Here is a 15,180-nt window from a genome sequence, read left to right as displayed (position 1 = left end):
CATCTGTGACCAGGCAACCAACCCAGCCACATAACCTTTGACCTACAGTCTGTCCTGCCTCTAGGATATGCTAGGGTGAAGGTAGCCTAGAGATTGAGGGAATGGCCATCCAATTTTAGTCTAACCTAAAACCCAAGCCAGTAGAGCAAGCCCACTCTTGACACTGCCTGGAGTACCAGGGCCCAGAGGCTGATGACCCAGAGACCTAGGAAAGAACCAAACACAACTGGAAGGAAAAAAAAAAAAAAGTTAACATAATTGTTTGTGATCGGCTCCCACAATCTCAGGGAATAGCACTCTTAGGAGGTGTGGCCTTATTGGAGTGGGTGTGGTCTTGTTGGAGGAAGTGTGTCACAGTGGGGGCAGGCTTTGAGGTCTTGTTTGCTCCACCTGCACTCAGGGTGACAGTTGACTTCCTGTTGCCTGTAAGATGGACTCTCAGCTCCAGCACCATGTATGCCTGCATGTCTCTATGTCCTGCCATGATGATAATGGACTGACCTCTGAAAATGTAAGCTGCCACCTCAATTAAATGTTTTCTTTTATGAGCTTTGCCATGGTCATGGTGTCTCTTCACAGCAACAGAAACCCTAACTAAGATGGTAATGATGCCTAACAATATTCTGCTATCCTCATAGATTGGTGTCTAGCCTAATTGTCATCAGAGAGGCTTCATCCAGCAACTGATGGAAACAGATGCAGACCCACTGCCAAATATTAGACAGAGATCAGGGAATTCTGCCTAAGTGGGAGAGAAGAGATTGTAGGAGCCAGAGGGGGCTAGGACACAAGAAAACCCACAGAATCTGCTAACCTGGTCTCACAGGGGTCACAGAGACTGAACTAACAACCAGGGAGTCTGCATGGGACTGACCTAAGCCCTCTGCATATATGTTACAGTTATGTAAATTGGTCCTCTTGTGGGACTCTTAACAGTGGATACAGGGGCTGTCTCTTGACTCTTGCTAGCTTTGGGGACCCTACTCCTCATACTGGGTTGCCTTGCCCATCCTTAATACAAGGGGAGATGCTTAGTCTTACAGCAACCTGACATGTCATGCTTTGTTTATTTCCATGGGAGGCCTCCACTTTCCTGAACAGAAAGGGAAGAGGACTAGATTGGGGAATGGGAACAGAGGGTATGTCTGGGAGGGAGTGGGGGGTTAGGTAGAGGGGAAGGAGCGGTAACTGTGGCTGAGATGTAAAATTAAAAAAAATAAAATAAAAAACTTGGAACCCATGGATACTGATGCCATCACTATTACCATTTCAAGAATGGTGTCTCTTCACAGCAACAGAAACCCTAAACATAATGTGCAGTTCTTCCTACAGCATCAAAGGTTACACATTAGACCTTCTGAATAAGGTAGCTGTCCAAATGGAGGTTCTTGACAGTTCTTCATTTTTCCCCATGAATGAAGTTTTTGGGTTTTGTGCCCTAGCATCACTCATACTGACTGGTACACTTGTTTCTCAGACCCACGAGGGGTCTCTTGGGTTTTATACCCTAGCACTGTCCTTAGACTAGTACATTCATTTCTCAGACCTACAGTGGTCTTTTAGATGTTGTACCCCTTGGACTCGGGTGTCCTGTTAGTTTCACAAATCCTTCTGTCTCACTCATGGAGAGAAAAAGCCAACAAAATTATATCTCAAAACTTTATGACTTCTGCCTGCGGTTGGGAATGTGTTTATGGTAGCTGCCATCTTGACCATGTGGACTAGCCTCACCCCACGAGGGTCTTCCCTCTGCTACACCAGCCGCCTAGGCAGAGGGACAGTCTAGCCAGCTTCTGCCGCCGCCGACAGAACCTGTAATTCATTTACTTTTTGCCTTTTATTCTTTGTCTCTATTTTCTTTCTTCACTGACTCTGTTGCACATGGCTTGTTTGTGGAATGGCGTGCCTCTCCAGGGCCTGGTAGGGCACATGTTTCACGCAAAAATCTTGCAGCGGATCTCCTTTCTTGTCACTGACAGTTTTAAGTCCTCTATATCTTTAAATGTCCTATCGGTTTCCTACAACATACAAATCAGAGATCACACTCTGGTTCTTCTCATTTTTACCCAGTCGTTTGATATATCTGTACATGTGATTTAAATTTAACTTTATATATGTAAGCTAACTATATACAACTTAAATTCAACTGTACTGTCTCAAATATTTCTAAATTCTTCTGTGTCTTTAAATGACGGTAAATATTTAAGGTTATAAATGTCTATTTCAAATTAACAAAATATTTATGCCACCCAGTCCTTCCTATAAGCTGTTTATAAAGGTTAAGCTTCTATTACAAAAGAAAATTTTTCTCTACCTCTTTGTCCTTTACAGGTGTAAATCTAACCTACTAAGTTAAAACCGGTTACAGTTAGGCTGGAGGGCTCTAAGTAAAACATCCCTCCACAGCCTCTCAACTTGGGTCCAGTTTTCCAGACAGATTAATTAATTACAGGGATAAAACCTTACCTAGCCACCTATATACTTAAGGCAAGTAATAACTAAAGACAAATTTGTCTACTGATATACTAAACAGTCAGACAGCCCTCAAATGCTCAGAGATCTGGAGAATGTGGCATTTAAAATGTTTCATTAAAAAACTTTTATAACAGAGAAACTGGCTTCTACTGTTACCACCCATTTCCCCCCAAGAAGACTGGTGGACACTGAACTCTACCCACAAAAGTGGCAACGCTAGCCACTGAGAAATCCTGCCTTTCAACTGCCATAAAGGACTCTAAGGACTATGGACAAGAGGGCAGTGGAATCAACTTTCTCCACATTGCTTGGGCCAATGGTAGGTAAGTCTTCCAAAAGCTCCTAATCCGCAGGTTTCATGCCATCAGCAGAAGGCAGACATCCTTAAAGCCTCTAACCTCAACAACTGTGGAGGACCTGGGGGTGGATGTCCATACTGCCAGCTAGTTAAGTCTCTGTTACTCTCTAATCATTCAGGTAAAATTTTATCCTTCTCAAGAACTCTGATGCTTTTGATGACTGGTAGCTTTGTCAGCTTAAAGCATCAGCCAAGGCTCTGTTACAAAACAGATTTCAGAAATGGATATTTTAAGGTTGCTACTATTTATAGTCTTAACATTAATCAATAAAGTTTTAATGAGCTACTAATCCAATTTTGACAGAGTACTAAACACCATACTATGCCACTATACTATCATAACTGTAACTATAAGCTCAAAATTAAGGTGCTTTTCATTGTGCTAAAGATCTGTCAGTTGTATAAATGTTAATGCTTTCAGCCAAATCATTTCTAACATGAGTATGCTCTTAATGTGCCTAATATTTATGTTTTCACAAACTCAAAGGATTCTTGTAAGTTCCAGGGAGCCAAATTGGACCCATCCAAACAGGTCTCAAAAAGATGCCAGAGTTCCGTACTGTCAGGACTGTGATAAAACAACTAGCTACCAAGACATGGCAGCACTCCAGCTTTCTTAGATTCCCCAAAGATGATCAATGCCCCAAGTCACCAGGAAGCAGTCTTGAGAACTCAACGTCCTTATTCCCTAACCTGCCACACCTAACTCCTCACGTTTTTAATAATAAGGTGAAAATGTAAGGATTTAGGCATTACGCTGGCCTGCCCCTGTCACCTGCCAGAATGCACTCAGGCAGTACTCTGGTCAGCCCAGGATTCCATGTGTACTAGTCTGCAGGAAGGTGTAAAGGACCCCTTTAAAAGTCAGACCCCTGCCCACTTATGCTCTCTTTTGCTTTCTCTCTTCTGCTTTCAGTTGGCCTCCAGCTACCCCCTCTTTTTTTCTCCCCATCACACTCTCCCCCTCTCTCTTCTGTTCCTGGTGCCTCTATGTCTCTACCCTTCCCCCTCACTCCCCTTTCTAAATAAACTCCTCATTCAAGCTCTATCCACCTGGCGTGTTATTCCCTCTGCCTCGCCACCTTGGTCACCCTCACCTGCTATGGAACCTGCTATGTTCTCCCACATGGTCTCTCACCTTAGGACCCCACTCACTTTGGACCCTCACTCAGGACCTTCCCTACCCCTTCTCCAGCCTTTATTCTTACCACTATAATGAAAGGACAACACTCTCTGTCAAAAGGAAAATGAGTTCTCTCCAATACCTAGAGGGTCACTATATATCAACCACACTTCAGGGTAGCTCCCATGCCCAGTAGTTGGCCAAAACAAAATGAAGTCAATGTTTGGTTGGTTGGTTGGTTGGTTTCTTTGGGGTGGGAAACTCGTCTTCTTGTTTTGGTGTTTCTGTCTTATTGGTTGTGGTGGTGTGAATGAAAATGGCCTCCATAGGCCTATAAGGAGTGGCACTCTAGGAGGTATGGCCTTGGTGGAGTAGGTGTGGCCTTGTTAGAGGAAGTATGTCACTGGGGGTGGGCTTTGAGGTTTCAGATGCTCAAGGCAGGCTCAGTGTCACTCTCTCTTGGTGCTGCCTGCTGATCCAGATGTAGAACTCTCAGCGGCTACATCTGCAGCACCATGTCTGCCTGCCTGCCACCATGCTTCCCATCATGATGATAATGGACTAAACCTCTGAACTGTAAGCCAGCCCAATTGGATGTTTTCCTTTATAAGAGTTGCTGTGGTCGTGGTGTCTCTTCACAGCAATAGAAACTCTAAACTGAGACATTGGTCTTTTCATTGAGTTGATTTTAATCTTTATGTTTTTGTGGGGTATTTTTGCTTTATGTTTTTATGAAGAGAAAGAGAATAGAAAGTTGGGTGAATGGGGGAAGGATCTTGGAAAACTTGGGGAAGAGTAAATGATCAAACTACATTGTACAAATTGTTTTAATTCAAAAAATTATTACTACCAGATTCAACATGGCAGTGGCCACTGGCACCCAAGGGACCTCAGAGCAGGCACCCAAGGGAGCCTAAGATACTTGGAGACTCTGAGGGGACTCATGACAGCAGAAGATGAATCTCCCAAAGAGGCCATATCTCAGAACAACTGAAAAAAAAAGGCAGGTCTTACAGGAAGATGCTTTTAAGAAGTGGATTCAGCCAGGCAGTGGTGACACACACCTTTCATGGCAGCATTTAGGAGGCAGATACAGGTGTATCTCTGTGGATTCAAGACCAGTCTGGTCTACAGAGTCAGTTCCAGGACAGCCAAAGTTGTTAACACAGATAAACTTTGTCTCAGGGGTACAAAAAGAAAGAAAAGAAGGAAAAGAAATGGATTCACGAAATTGGAAGAAAAGATGGCAGAGCAGAACTGAGGGCGTGGAGGAGAGAAGAGCATGGCCACAGCTGACAAAAGTATGCTACCTAGTAGGTCTGGTCCTTGGTCTGCTAGGAAAGACTTGGCCCAGCTGGCCTGGCCCACCTCACAGAGCCGCCACTGCTGCAGTTCACCCTGCTGTAGGGAGGAGAGCACAGGCTCGCCCTGGCCATGGGCTGCAAGTGTAATGGTCATACATAGTATACCAGCAGGGCAGCCATCACTGAGGGCAGAGAAATGTGCAGCAGTGGCCCAGAGCTCTCAGGGATTCTACCCCAAGATGCGCTGCCCACACACAAGATCACCCTGACTGTGGTCAACCACATGGTATCCTAGATGAGACTCAGTTCAGTATTAGTGATGCTTCCAAAACCAGGAAACTTGAGCTAGACCAAAGACTTGTTTCAATAACTATTTGTGTGTAAAGCTATTTGGGGGAAAAAAATACACCGTGTGCCACACTGCAGTTTGCAATGCCACTTTGATGACTAAATGTGTGATGGAGAAGGAGGAGAGATGGCAGAAGCGAGTGGCAAATACAATGGAGAGAGGTGAAACTAGAGAAGTACGGCAGTGTGACAGGCATGGGAACAAGGCTGCAGTGGATGGAGGAGCACACGAGTGGGACTGGCAGGGCAGTGTGCAGCAGCCTAAGCTCACACAGGCTCTGCCCAAACCCGCGTTACCCTGGCTCTGTACAATGGCAGGATGTTCAAGGTGGAAAATGGTTCATTTTTTGGATTGGGCCTCCTCCAAAGACCTTCACAGTCCATGCTGCTGCCAGGGGTCACATTGATGTCTGTGGTCCTTGTTGCCTCCAGAGACCATATTGAGGACATGCTCTGTGCTGCTTCCTGAAGCAATGTTGATGTTTGTGATCCTTGTTACCACTGGAGGACATGTGGATGACTGTGGCTCGGTTGCTGTCTGTAGACCTGTGGTCTATGCTGCAGCTGGGGAACATGATTTGATCCATGCTGTTGCTGTCTGTCATGGACAAGAAAGCTTTTGCCGTGGTCTGCTCATTATTGAGGATAGAGACATTGAAAACTGGAAACCATTGAAGAGAGTTCTTAAAAATTGTAATAAGATGCTAAAGTGCAGTTCTTCCTGGTTAATGGCTTCTTGCAGGGGTAGGGGAGTGAGGGACAACAGGACTCAGTTATCTTGAATGGGATGGTTACTGGGAGTTTGACCATGCTCCAATGAGTATATGGGCAACACAAATTGGACTTAGTGTATTTCTTCTCCTCCTCCTCCTTCTTGTCTTTCTTTGGGGAGAGCATAAGGGTGGGAGGGTGGACCTGGCAGGAATGGGAAGCAAGTATGATCAGGGTGTGTTATGAAACTTCCAAATAATCAATAAAAATATTATGTTGAGAAAAGTATAGAAAAAATGATTACCCACTCCACAAAGCCAGCAAAGATACCCAAACCAAAGCATGCACAGACTGCAGGACTGAAATAGAGGAGAACAAAAAGGCAGACAACATGATCCCTGCGGAGTTCACAGCTCTGCAACTACTGTTCTCAAAGACACTGAAACAGATTATAAGTCAGATGAGCATTTCAAAAGTTTTCTGATAAAATGATTAATGACCTCAAAGAGGATTCAAACAAACATAAAAAAAAAAGTCAATTCAGGACCTAGATAGGAAGATCAGAAACACTAAGAATAAAGTCAGCAAAATGGATGAGAAAATAAGCAATCTGGATGAAAACAGTAATGTGAAAGGAAATATCAGCAAGGTAACTGAGGTTTCTTTTTGGAGAAAAAAAAGTAATGTTGGAAATTAAAGACACAATGAATCAAATATGTAGCGAAAGATTTCTACAGACCCATTGCATCTGGCTTGAATTCCCAAGTGATAACACCTGGATTTGAACTACTTTTTGTTTAAAATCAGTGATTTGTCTTCATCTGAGTTCTTCGTGAAAGACTTTCAGAGCCTTTGCAAAACTTAGTCTTAAGGTACCTGGTAAACCAGAAGATCTCATGGCTGAGAATTGCTTAGGTAAATGATTCCTTTAGACAACTCCAGATAAGAGGTTTTGGTATGCAGAAATGATTTGCTAAAGGTGTTTTTGTGTAGCAATGAAAGGAGACTTGCAAAGCCACAAGTGGTCAATCCATGGAGACTGCATCCCCTTGCTGCTTTTGCTAAATCTAAAATTACATTCTCAAGTAATCCTTTTTCTCCAACAGTCCCACACAAGATAGAATGCCAACACAAATAAAAATATATATATAATGGGAAATATCAATAGGCTTAACAAAACAGGGGAAGAAAAAGAGTATTATAAATGGAAGACAAGGTAGATGAAATACTACATTCAAACACCAATAAAGAAAAATAGTAAGTAAGTGTGACTATTGAAAGGAAAGGTGTTAACTCAGGACCTCCAAGGGCAAGTTCTCAGCACGGAAGAGATTTATTTGTCCTGGGGGACAGAGGACAGGAATAAGAGATAGAGGAAGAAGAAGGGGATTGGAATAAGGGAGAGGGGAGGGGGTATTTGTCCTTGAGGGACAAAGGACTGGCTGTGGATAGAGGAGAGACAGATGTGGTACATGGGGAAATGGTGGCTTATAAAGGTAAAATGGGAAACCCCGTGTTAGGATGAAGTGTTTAATTCCAATTGGGCGTGTTAATTAGGTGAGCCCAAGGGGGCTTCTGATAGCTGGACTTCAATACTTTGATAGCTAGACCTTGGTAGTCAGTCTCAGGAGGAGGATGTGGCCAAATAAGGGAATAGACCTTAGGTCTTGCTATCTTCAGGAATGTAATCTAGCAGTTTTTAGCAAGGCAGGAGGAATAGGCAAGAATGGTAAGGCCAGCTCAAGCTGGCCACAGTCCCTTCAACTATAGTATCCAAGAACTCTGGGACACAATCAAAATCAAATCTAAGGATCCATGTAGTAAAAGACAGAGGGGAGACAAACACTGAAGGTTTAGAGAATACAGCCAATGAAATTATAGCAGATCTCCCTCAGGTCAAGCAGGTGCTCACCTGGAAGCTTCATCCCTACTGGATGGCCTTTGTTGTACTACAAGGTTCTATTCTGTCAGGGAAGAAAATTTTCCAATGGTCTTACCCAGTTGTGATCCTCATGAGTTACAATAACAACTAGTCTGGCATGACGTATTCACTGCTGTAACAGTGGCACCGGTGTTGTAGGAGGAACCAATCAGTTTCTGATTGAATTGAATTCCTGCTCTACAAAATCTGCCTGGAGCCATCAAGTCTAGCCTGCCTAAATGTATTATTATCTGAATGGACATGGAAATAAACATGCTAAGTCCTCACTCCTATATCCATAGAATAGGTTATCTTTGAACCCCCATCAGAAAAGCTGTTTTTTGAAGTAGATGGCAATCAATCCAGAGACCCACAGTTGGCCTGTATGCACAGAAATACAGACAGTGCATTGCTCAGCTCTAAATGGGACATCTGTAGTCACCTCCCCTGCAAGACTCAGGGATGCTGGAGGGGTGGAAATCTCTACCATGGGTGGTAGAGATATTCAGTGAAATAGTATCTGCTGGGCATTACACGGTTGTTGCACTCATGAACTCACAGTAATTATGACTCCATACTCAACACCTGAACAAAATAAAAATAAAATGGCAATGGATGACTTTTGATGGATTGAGAACCAACTTCTTTAGGGGTGTGTTCCTGGAGGTGCTGCTCTTGCTCCACTAAATGTTCCTACAAATGGTCAAGCACTAACTGGACTCTGTGAGCTTAAAACAAAGCCTCTAAAGTGGAGAGCGTGACAAGGGAACAAGGGAAGAATTGGAGGGGAGGAAATAGGGGTGAGTTTGAGCAAAACACATGATATGCTTTTATGAAATTCTCAAATAATAAAAGGAATTTCTAAACAAATGGAAAAGAGAGAAAACTAATGAGTTAATGACAAATAGTGACAGTAGACATAAAGTGCTGAGGAATCAGCCATGTTGCCCAAGGGATGGCCTTGTTGGAGAAAGTTGTCACTGTGGGAGTGGGCTTTGAGGTCTCATATATACTCAGGATATAGTCCAGTGTCTCAGTTCAAATCCTGTTGCCTTTGGATCAAGATGTAGAATTCTCAGCTCCTTTTCCAGCACCATGTCTACTTACACACTGCCTTGTCCTACCATGATGTAAGCTACCTCTGAGCCATAAGCTACCCCAATTAAATGTTTTTCATTGTAAGAGTTACAGAGGTCATGATGTCTCTCCACAGCAACAGAAATCATAACTAGGACACCAACCAAGCTGACTGAAATATGCTCAACCCCAAGGAATTACCTGAAAGAGATAAGCTCCAACATGTAAAGTTGCCTTTGAGTTGTGCAGCAAGCAGGGTTCCAGCTTTTCTGAGATGCCACCCATGCTGGGTGGGCTTTAATGATGCAGCTGGGGTGAGTGGATGTTTATGCAAGTCTTCCCAAGAATAGCATCACACATCTGGGTAGTGGTGGTGCACACCTGTAATCCCAGCACTTGGGAGGCAGAGGTGGGTGGATTTCTGTGAGTTCAAGGCCAGCCTGGTCTACAAAGCAAGTTCCAGAACAGCCAGAGCTATTACAAAGAGAAACCCTGACTCAAAAAACAAAAACAAAAGGAAGGGGAGAGACAGAGAGAGAGAGAGAGAGAGAGAGAGAGAGAGAGAGAGAGAGAGAGAGAGAGAGAGAGAGAGAGAGAGAGTCATACAACAGAAGATTAGATATGTTTTCAAAATCTACCATAGTCATAATAGTTGCCATTTATTTGGGTACCAACTACATGCAGAGTGCTTTGTCTATATTAACCACTTAATTCCCCCAATGAAATAAACAGAGTTTATTATTATTGAAATTGAGAAGTTGAAGTCTCAAACAGACTAAATGGCTTGTCCACCCTCCCAGAGCTGGTAAGTTACAGATCTGGGTTATGACTGCCTTCATCTGATCATGGGAAGTTATTTAAATTTGGCTCTCATACTTACAGAAATATGTCATATGCACAGAAGCCATGCAAGATCTATGGACTCAGTATGCTCAGTGAGCAGAATACTTGTGCTATGGAAGTGCTTTCTTCATTAGCTCAGCATTTCAGGAGAGGATAGAAATTGGGAGGCCATTGATAACCTGTATGTACCAAAGACTTCATGGACCAGCAGAATTAACATCACCTGTGTCCAGCAGGTCCCATGCCAAACCTAAATCAGAATCTGTATCTTAACCCAGAGACCAGGTAATCTGAATAAACGTTCAGGTTTGCAAAGCACTGTTTTAAGTGGGACCATATGTGCTTCATAATCATCTGAGATGTTTCATAGCATGTCTGGACCTCAGATGCATTGGTGGGAGAAATTTCATGTTGATACCTCAGTTGCGTTGGTGGTATTAAGGCTGGGCTTTTAAATGCTACCTAGAAGGAGCCAATGTGCAGTCAGCATTGAGAGTCACTGACCTAGTTTAACCACATTGCTTTACTCTCTCTCTCTCTCTCTCTCTCTCTCTCTCTCTCTCTCTCTCTCTCTCTCTCTCTCTCTCCTTTGCTTTAAACTGAAGATATAGCCAGCAGAATGACCTGCCAAATGTAATAAAAAGTGTGTAAACTTTAGAGCACAATGGGTCAAAATGTACAACCTGATTCTGTTGCTTACTTGCTTCATTCATTTAAGCTGTAGGCAAGTTACCAGCTCCATTAGGCTATTTATAAGATGGATATAATACCCCTACACCTCAGAGCATCTCTATAAAAATGATCTATGCCAAGAATGGACACAGGAATGTCAGCACAACTGTTCTGACTGCCCTTGTCAGATCACCCCAGACAACAGCAGATGACTATTGAAAGAGCAAAGGGCCAAGACTTCAACAAGTTCTCCACAATCTCCAAGATGGAGGTAATCTGCTGATGTAACATTTGCTGGGACAACCGATGAAAACCATGAGAAGGGAGGCATCATGGCCCACAGGAAGGAGGCTGAAATGGCTGCTCATCTATGGGCTCCTGCCCCAAATCAGCTCTTGTTAAGACATAAAACTCTTCCTATACTGTATTTTTATCTTTAATTTATAGAATAATAGAATTAACATAGGCAGAAAATAGCCCCTTTGCTGAAATTCATTTACTTACTCTGAGGTTAACAAAAAACACAATTGTGACTTCATACTTTTCTATTGTCATCTTAAAAATATTTTGTAGTAAAGCGCACATGAAATTTACCATTTTAGTCATTTTAAGTGTCCAACTTAGTGATATTAAGTACATTCACACAGATATGCAGTGATTTTAGCTTCTTTCTTTTTGCACGTACAAGCATATTTATGATTGTTGCTGTTTAGGAATGTTTTTCATTTAAATTTAGAAATGAGATGGAATATAGGTAAGGTATTCAAGTTTGAAAAAAATCTTACCTATTACTGTAGAAACTTTTATGCATATGAGTGTATGTATGTGTGTATGTATTTACTATATACATGTACATGTAGTATCTAGTAGGGGCATTTCCACCCACCCATCTATGTATATTAGACACCACAGACTAACAAAAAGTACAGAGCCAGGAATGGTTTACCTTTTTTAGAGTTGGAGGTTTTGGCCACATGCTATGGCCACGCTTTGGTTTCCTGCCAGAACTTAATGTTAAGACCCTGTTGCTAAAGACACCACAGAATTGAGTTGTAGACCATGGAGAAATTGAGCTGGTACTGACCTGGAAACTTCATTCCTACTGGCTACATTTCACAGTGCTGAAAGGTGTTATGTACACTACCAAAGGAAAACAGTCACTGTGATGGTTTGAATGAGAATGGCTCCCATAGGCTCATGTATTTGAATGCTTAGTCACCAGACACTGGCATTATTTGAAAGGATTAGGGGGTGTGGAGGAGATATTTCACTGGGGATTGGCTTGGATGTTTCAAAAGTCCGTATTAGGTTATTTCTCTGTGTGTCTTTCTCCCTCCTATCTCTCTACCTCTCCCTCTCTTCCTCCCTCCCTCTCCCTCTCTCTTTCTCCTCCCCTCTCTCTCTCCCTCCCTCTCTCTCCCTTCCTTTCTCCTCCTTTTCTGCCTGCTGTCTGAATATCAGGATCTAAAACTCTCAGCTACTACTTCAGTACCATGCCTGCCTGCTTCCCAACATGATGAGCATGAACTAACCCTCTAAACTGTAAGCAAGCCCCCAATTAAATGTTTCTGTTTATGAGTTGCCTTGGTCATGGCCTTTCTTCACAGTAATAGAGTGGCTGTAACTAAAGCAGTCATTATCAGTCTGATCCAGCCATAAACATGTAGCTACAATAACAACCATCCTGGCAAGACATGCCTACTGGTGTCATAGTGGCACCGATGTCATACTTTCTGGTTGGATGTAAGTTCTACTCCATTAGATAAAGCCTATATCTGGCACAACTACCAGGGCCAAGAACCTGTGACTAGATGGGTAATAGGTGCTATGGAAGAGTGTACTACCATTTTTCTACTAAGGGCATAGTGTTAAACTGACTCCTAATGACTTCTTGTTGTACTAATAGATTGGTGCATCTCTCAGCTCTCATCAGAGAAGTTTCTTTTTTGTGATAGATGGTGGTTAACACAGAGATCTGAATTTGTCAGAAGAATAAAGAGACTATAAAAAGCTCAGCCCTAAATGGGACATCCCTCCCCACAAGGCTGAAATCACTGTGGGAGAGGGGACAAAAGACTGTAAGAACCAGAGGTGGTGGGTGACTACAAGGAAACAGTATGTTCTCGACATAACAGGGCAATTGCACTATATATGAACTAACAATGCTTGTGACAAAGTATGTTCAATCTGCACAAACTCAAGCAAACAAAAATCTCATCATGGAGAGGGGAGGTGCACATGAAGTTCAACCCTTACCTAAGGATTGATAGCTGCTGGGAGGAGAGTCAGGTTTCTTTGGTAGGTTGACCAAGCACCAGTGGATGGCAAGAACAACCAAACACACAGTGTTTCTTTGTTTTGTTTTTGATGAGTACATAAAGATGGGCATAAAAGGAAATGGGGGTAGATCTGGGAAGAGTTGAAAGAGGATGTGAATATGAACAGCACACATTGACATTTTTTAAGAACTAGTTAAAAATGAGTAAAAGGGGAAAAAAAGAGACAAACTGGAAAGGGTCTCAAGGTCATGTGCATTTTCTCTTGGAACAGCATTTAGTAACAATTGTGTACCGGGTGTTTTCACAATTCATAACAACCCTATAAGGGAGATAAGTAGGTGAAGGAGGCGAAGCAGCATTTGAGATGGGAAACAAGGAGTGCATCTCTCCCTGGGAGGTGAAAGCTAAAGGTTTCAACTTCCCTGCAGGTGGCTGAAGGTTTTACACCACAGTGAATTGGTGGTCTCCAGCCTCCTTAAAGCCAGGAAGAAATGTTCTTGAGGACGGGCCAATTCCTGGTGAGAGAGCTAAGTCTACCTTATTTCCCGATTCCCGTCCCTGGCACAGTGACATGGGACTGCATCCCAAATGGAGAGTTTCCATTACCCTGGACAAGGCATGCCTGTGCACATGCTTGGGTTACAGCGGCTTCTGTTAACAATGAGGAAGAGGTGGGACTCTGCTTGGTCAGCCTGCTGGCTGAGGGAGCTCCAGCTGGTGTGCTCCTGTCTTCCCTGATCTCTCCAACTCGCCTCTCTCCAGCTCAACACACACCAGTCAGTCCCAGCCTTGATCCTGAGCTTTCTCGTGGCTGGTATAACTTATCCTTGCAAAATATTTTGAAGAGAGCTTTACAATTTCCCAGGGATAAATGAAAAAAAGAAAAAAGAAAAAAAGACCCAGAGAGACTAAGTCACTGGACCAAAGTCACACAGCTTGCAAGCACTGAAAGTGCTGTTTAAACACAGGACTGGGTCCTCCCCACAGCTCCATCTGTCTGAAAATGTGGCCAAAGCTACAAAGTTGGGCTTGATTTCTAATTTTATGTTTCAAAATGAGGCTTGATTTCTTACGTTTTAATCTTGCTATGCTATTTAGATTTCAAAAAATGATGAAAAAAATGTTAGTATCATAGCACTAACTCAAAAGTATGTCAGATTTCTATGGAAGCCTCTTTCCTGAGGTCCAGCTTTAACAGTACCAGGAGGTGCTGTGTAAGCTGCCAAAGAAAGGAAGCAATCAATGGTCTCCCAGGCTGTGATGCCTATGAACCATAATGGCCAGTATGGCAAGATATCCCTAAGGTGCAATGTGGGCACCTATATCTTGGTAGTAGCCAATGTCTATCTAATTGGACTTAAGGCACAATCAACAGAATGGAAATTATGCCTAGTAATTGAAACCGCGCCAACTATTGGGGCTAGTGAGATGGAGCATAGAGGAGAACCTACTACTGCCACTTACTAAACCAGTGTAATTCCTAACTACATGTGAAATATGTATTCTTCTACCCACAAATAAGTGTAGCTCTCACCTCTCATCAAAGAAGCTCCTCTTAGCAGATGGAGACTACTACAGAAAACCACAGCTCCTCGAGATGCAAACACCGGTCGTGGGGGCCGCAGCCCCAGTTACTCTATCTACAACACAAACCTCACACCTAAGACTCAGGAAACACAGCTGAAGAAGGGACAGAAAGAATGGATGGACTAGAGGACCAGGAAGTCTGCTTTGAGAGTGTGTGTGTCTCCTAGAAATGTCGGGGAAGCTACACTCATGACATCTCCACCATACAGCTGCCTGAACAAGACCTGAACAATCACTGCACCAATGGGCATGCAAGCTAACATGGAAGGGGGAGATCCCAAGGGGCCCACCTCTACACAAAGAACTAAGGGCAACTAAAGACTGATAAGAGAGGGAGAACCGGTTTTCCCCAGAGAGGTGCCCCATAGTTGGTTTTCCAATACCAAGCAGTCAGTCCAGAAATCATATACATATAAGCAATAATAAGTAGAATCAGCAGGTTGTGCTTCTGTATTTATGTACGTGTATATGAAGCAATAATA

The sequence above is a fragment of the Phodopus roborovskii genome, unplaced genomic scaffold (genome assembly GCF_943737965.1).
Source record: "Phodopus roborovskii unplaced genomic scaffold, PHOROB, whole genome shotgun sequence".
Lineage (NCBI taxonomy): Eukaryota > Metazoa > Chordata > Mammalia > Rodentia > Cricetidae > Phodopus > Phodopus roborovskii.
Note: the sequence above shows the minus strand (reverse complement) of the source record.